Source organism: Triticum urartu, chromosome 4A (genome assembly GCF_056163025.1).
Source record: "Triticum urartu cultivar PI428250 chromosome 4A, HENAU_Tu73, whole genome shotgun sequence".
In the NCBI taxonomy this organism is placed as follows: Eukaryota; Viridiplantae; Streptophyta; class Magnoliopsida; order Poales; family Poaceae; genus Triticum; species Triticum urartu.
Window position 1 is genome coordinate 501,652,539 of NC_141876.1, and position 5,843 is coordinate 501,658,381.

Below are 5,843 nucleotides of genomic sequence, written 5' to 3' on the forward strand. Positions count from 1 at the left end.
CGTCACCACTAGAACTTTGTGCAGGCGAAGACTACTTTTGTCAGGATAGCTTGTACTAGTTGTCCCCCTTCAAATTAGCCCGCCATTGTTGGCTCCCTTCCCGCTCGATATTTGGGAAGAGGACCAGGGCCTCTATAAATAGGACTAGCCACCACAGTGGAGAAAAGAACGGAGCTCGAGGAGACAACTGGGCTCGAGAGAGAACAACTTAGCTCGAGGAGACGACTGAGCTCGAGAGAGAACACCTCACACACAAGCTCACTGAGCCCAAGAACGCCTCAACCTCAGGAGGCCGTTCTTCCCTTGTATTGTTCATCATCAGCCCAAGAGGCAATCCACCACCACCACCACACTGGAGTAGGGTGTTACACCGCAACGGTGGCCCGAACCAGTATAAACCATGTGTCCATCTGTGTTGTGAGTTCGTCAAGTTCGTCCGCGAGATCCTAGCAAGCTAGAGCGTGGATCGGTTGGAGGGATAGACTTCGCGCGCACCCCAGTGTTCAAACCTTAAGGGTTTGCTGGGACCCCAACCCCGACATTTGGCGCGCCAGGTAGGGGTGCGCCGTAGCTTCCTCTCCTTCGCTCCATCGCTCCGTCGCCCCGTCGTCTCCATGGCAGACGCTCACCCTGCTCGAGCTGAGCGTCGGGCCGCCCTCGCCGCCCGCATCGCTCAGACGGCACCCGTCAGTGCACCGCCTCGTCGATCTCCGTCCCCCGCCGCCAACGCAGCCACCGGCCCGGTGGGAAACGAGCCACAAGCGTCCTCGCAACATCCTTCGGTGCGGAAGGACGGCCGCACCGCTACTCCATCACTCGCTCCTGCTGGCTCTTCGTCTCACGTGCACCGCGCTCCCCTGGAGGCGCGGGCCGCGCTCATCGCGGCAAACAAGCTCCTGTATTACCACCCTGTCGACGACGTCTGTGAAGAGTGGCTCGACCGCGTCGCCGAGCTCGTCCGTGCCGCGGGAGGCTCCCTGGCGCCGTCTCACTCTCTGCCTCCCCCTCAGCAGGCTGCGGGCAACGGGGCCCATGGTGCGCCTCCACCACCTCGACCCCAAGACGGTGCCTTGGCGCCAAGGCGCGTGCCTCCGCGACGCGATCCGCCGCGCCCGGCGCTCGCGCGTGAAGAAAGGAGCTGCCAAGAAGTCCCACGACCGCGAGAAGCCGCACCAGCGCTCCCCGTGCCACCTCGTCAAGACCGTGTGCCGCCTGCAGTGGCGCAGTGTAGACCTCGCTAAGGTCAAGCTCCGCCCCCGAGGCGGGCCCCGGCAACCACGGTAGGCTGCCGCACCTTCACCCCTGAGCTGCGTAGCATTGCCTGGCCAGGCAAGTTCAAGCCAGATCTGCCTCCATGGTACGACGGCACCGCCGACACCGCGGAGTTCCTGCAGCTCTATGAGTTGAGCATCGAAGCGGCCAACGGCGACGAGAAGGTCATGGCGAACTAGTTTCCCATGGCTCTCAAGGATGGGTCCCGCTCCTGGCTCCTGAACCTGCAGCACGGCTCGATCTCCTCCTAGGACGAGATGCGCGACCGCTTCGTTGCCAACTTCCAGGGCACTCGTGACCGCCCACCGGTCGTGGGCGACCTACGCCGCATCAAGCAACAGCCAGGAGAGACCCTCCAGAAGTACATCCAGCGCTTCAACAGCACCCGCCTCAAGATTCCCAAGGTCTCGGACGAGGCCATCATCTCCGCGTTTTCCGACGGCGTCCGCGACGTCAAGATGAAGGAAGAGCTGGCCATCCATGAGGAGCTCTGCACATCTCAGGAGCTGTTCAACCTAGTGACCAGGTGCGCAAGAGCTGAGGAGGGGCGCCTCTCTCTCCTGGAGCTGCCAGCTGCAGGAGTGGAGGAAAAGAAGGCCAAGGACATGAAGCGCAAAGAGGCAGTCGTGCTCGCAGCGGAGCCCGACACCAAGCGGGGCAGAGATCAGCCCGAGTCATCCAAGAACGGCCGGCCCTTCTGTGCCTTCCACAACCTGAACACCCACAACACCAGCGACAGTCAAGAGCTCAGAGCTATTCGAGAAGGACGCTTCGGCCGACGCCCCGAGCGCAGCGACCGGGGCTACAGCCGCGAAGGAGGACACGGAGGCGGACGCTAGGACGACCGTGGCCCGCGCCAGGAGTGGCGCGACCGGCCTCGCGAGGACCGCTGGCAGGATCAACCTCGCGAGGGCGCCTGGAGGGACCCGCCTCGTGAGGATCGCCCCCAGGGCAACGACGGTCTTCCCCCGTTGCCGCCGCCAAGGAGGAACGACGACCATCACCAGGACGAGGGGGCTGGGGGCTTCCAGGAGCCGCGCGCGGTCGCTTGCATCCTGGGCAGTGCTCAGGCCCCAGCCTCTCAGCGCATGTTCAAACAGTTCGCTCGCGAAGTAAACGCGGCGCTCCCCAAGCTCGAGGCCACGGGCCCGCTCCGGTGGTCCTAATGCACCATCACCTTCAGCTCGGCCGACCAGCTCAAGTGCGCAGCCGCCGCTGGCACACTCCCTATGCTGTGCTCACCAGTCATCAGCAATGTGCAAGTCACCAAGACTCTCATCGACGGCGGCACAGGGCTCAACGTCCTATCCACCGACACATTCGACAGCCTCCAAGTGCCCTATGAGCAGCTCCAGCCAACCAAGCCTTTCTCAGGAGTGACTGACGGTTCCACCACACCGATAGGGCAGGTCCGCCTACCTGTCACCTTCGGGGAGCGCAAGAATTACCGCACCGAGCTCATCGACTTCGACGTCGCACACATCCGACTATCGTACAACGCCATCCTCGGGTACCCAGCCCTGGCCAAGTTCATGGCAGTCACTCACCATGGCTACAACGTCCTCAAGATGCCAGGAAGCGGGGGGATCATCACGGTCCCATGTGAAGAAAGGGATGCGGTGTGCTCCCTTGAGCGCGCCTTCCAAGCCGCGGCAATCGACAACCCTGACTGCAGAAGTGAGGGCCCTCCGGAGACCATCCCCAAGAAGAAGCTACCGCGCCATGCAGGACCCCAAGAAGATGGCATCGCATCAGGAGCCTCGTCAGGATCGGCGCCCGCTCCAAGGGTGCCTCCCTCCACCGCATAGGAAAGTGCGCCCGGCACCCTCCTCGGGCAAGGCTTAGGGGCTCTCTTCTGGAGGGCCTTAGATCTTGCCAATCTCACGAGGGAGGTGCTTGGGCACCACTTGGAAGCGTGGTTCACAGCACGTGTTCCGCAGGAGAGCATGAGGTGAGGAATTCCCACCACCCAGGAGTTCATCACCAAGACCACCCAAGAGCTACAAGACGCAAGAGCCATGCGTGGCGACGGCCGCTCACAGAGTGTGGCTCACCACCCAGGCGAGGGTGCTGAGCTGCGCGCCTGCATCGACATCCCAGGGCTCAATAGGGCCGCATCTCAGGAACGCTTCTGGCCATCACGCGCGGGCCGCTATGAGGGTCCATCGCACAGCTATGTTCGCATGCCCTTCGGCTTGCCGAGCGCGGTGTCAGCCTATCAGCGCAACCTGCGGCAAGTCCAGGCGGCTCAGGAGGCCAGGTTCCACGCCATTCGGGAGGAGATGGCGACGGCCTTCAGGGAACCTCCTAAGCTCCCAGAGCCTCCTGAGGCTCAGGGTCCCGGTGGCTCATGAGGAGTCATTCCTTCGACGTGTGGCTTCAGCTGCACCAGCTCTACTTCGTCTACAGACCCAGGTGACATCTTCCAAGTTCGTCTAAGCTGGGAGTGCCCCTCGGGCTGCACTATTCCCAGGCCATGTGGGTCCGTCCCTGCGGCATGTATCCCTTTTACTTATGTCTTTAGCTTACCTTGCTGGGGGCGCCCCTCGGGCTGCATCATCCCCATGCCGCTCAGGCCAGACCCAGTGACATGTATCTTCCTGCATTTACCCTAGTCGATCTACTCTTCATGCTTAACCTGCCAACTGCTATCACCTACTCGATCATCACCCCCCCGGGGGGCCCTACACAGGCACGGCGCTGGTGCATGGGTCCGTCCCTGCCACGACCGACAAATCTGAGTGGTCGAGCTCTGGCTCACGGCACGCACCGTGCACGTCACCTCATCAGGCCCTCAGTGCCTTCACTTCATCCGGACCAACCAGTGGCAGGCAAGCGGCAGTAACGACAAACCATGTTTCTCCTTGTGCCTGTTCACAAGAACCCCGCGGGAAGGATAGCAGGCGGCACCACAAGTTTCCTTTCCTCTCGCGCGACTCGCTTGCGTGTTAAAAGGGTGGCTCCTGAGCATCGCGACTCAGGAGCTCTTACTGGCTCTCCAGCCCTCACCCCCTGGCCTTGACCACGGCATCGCGACCTGGCATACCAGCGGCGGCTGACCTCGCTCGAGGGCCGGGACCTGAGGACGTAGAGCATTAAGAGGAGCTTGAGAGAAGGAAAACTCACACGGGCCGACCTAGATATGCCGTGTAAGTTGGCGCGCAGACCTAGCGCAACATTGGGAATCACCGTGAAGTCATCAAGATAAGTTTCGCCCTCAGATCAGCAAAACATTTGGGCCCCATAGTCGCTCACCCCATGCCGCAACCCCATTGCGGCCAGGTCATCTTCCTTTCTTTCCTTGCAATGGCCGCTTGGGCACTAAGGGGGACCTCCTGAGCATCGCGCCTCAAGGGCTCTTACTGGACCTCGGGCCGCGCACCTCCTGGCCTTAACCACGGCATTGCGACCTGGCATACCAGCGACGGCTGTAGCCGCCTTGGGACCGGGACCCGTCAGCATAGAGCAACAAGCTATTGCGAAGAAAGAAAGGGGAGGCCGAGCCTTGACGGGACGCGCGTTCATCAAATTTTCACAACAAGGAAAATAGGTACAAAGGCATTGCAGATGCTTACATGCCCCCACGGGGTGATTCATGATTCTTCGCAGGAAACAAAAGCTGATGCTAAGGGGGATCCTATCTACATCCTCCCGTGGCGGACACCATCATCAACAGTGGGCCACGGGAGGCGGGCGCCAACCCCCTCCAGATCAGCGGCGGTGGCAGCCGGAAGCCGCAGCCTTGCCTCGGGCACGGCGAGAGCTCGGGGGGACGTAGCTGTCATCACTCGTCTCCGGAGTCTCCAGGAGCTCAGGAGAACTCCTGGATTCCCAAGGGCTACTGCTGCTAGGGTAGTCACGGGCGGAACGCGCGTCAGCCTCGCGCTCCTCTCCAGAGCAACACTCCAGGCGGCGGCCCTCAGCGTCAAATACCTTGAAGAGAAGCGTGGAGGCACCGTCGTACTCGAAGTGAATCGCGAGGGCACCCCTCGCGCGACAGATCCACGCAATCTCGCCCCAGCCGCGAGTCATGAAGATTTTGCCAATGGGAACAGCTTCGATCTTCGCTCTGATCCCCGGAGCGCCACAATCAGCATGCTGCAGCCAGAGCTCGAGTGGCCCCCTCAGCGGCATCACGTCGGAGAAGAACCGTGGGAAGCGGATCCAGGAGTTCGGAGGCATCGGCATCCACAGCACCAGCTCACGCGAGGAGTCCACCGCGTGGATGGCCCGCGTCGCCGAGGCGCGGCGGCCCCGGGTGCGGTGAGGGTGACGCTGCTCGCCACTTCGTCCTCTTGAGCCTACGGCTGGGGCGTACAAGGGTAGCGGGTACCCCGGCGGAGGACACTCGCACAAAGGCCTCGCCACCACCTGCAACGCCGCCTCGTCACGGCGATGGATCGACCTCTTCTTCGGCGGGAGTGGCTCCGGGGCATCCCGGAGGGCTTTCCCCTTCTCCTCGGCGGAGAATCTTCTGATGGACACCATTGGAGCAAGCTGTGGAGCAAGAAGGAGGAAGCAAGCAAGGAAGGGATGGGCAACAGGGGCTTCGCCCCCCTCCCCATTTATAG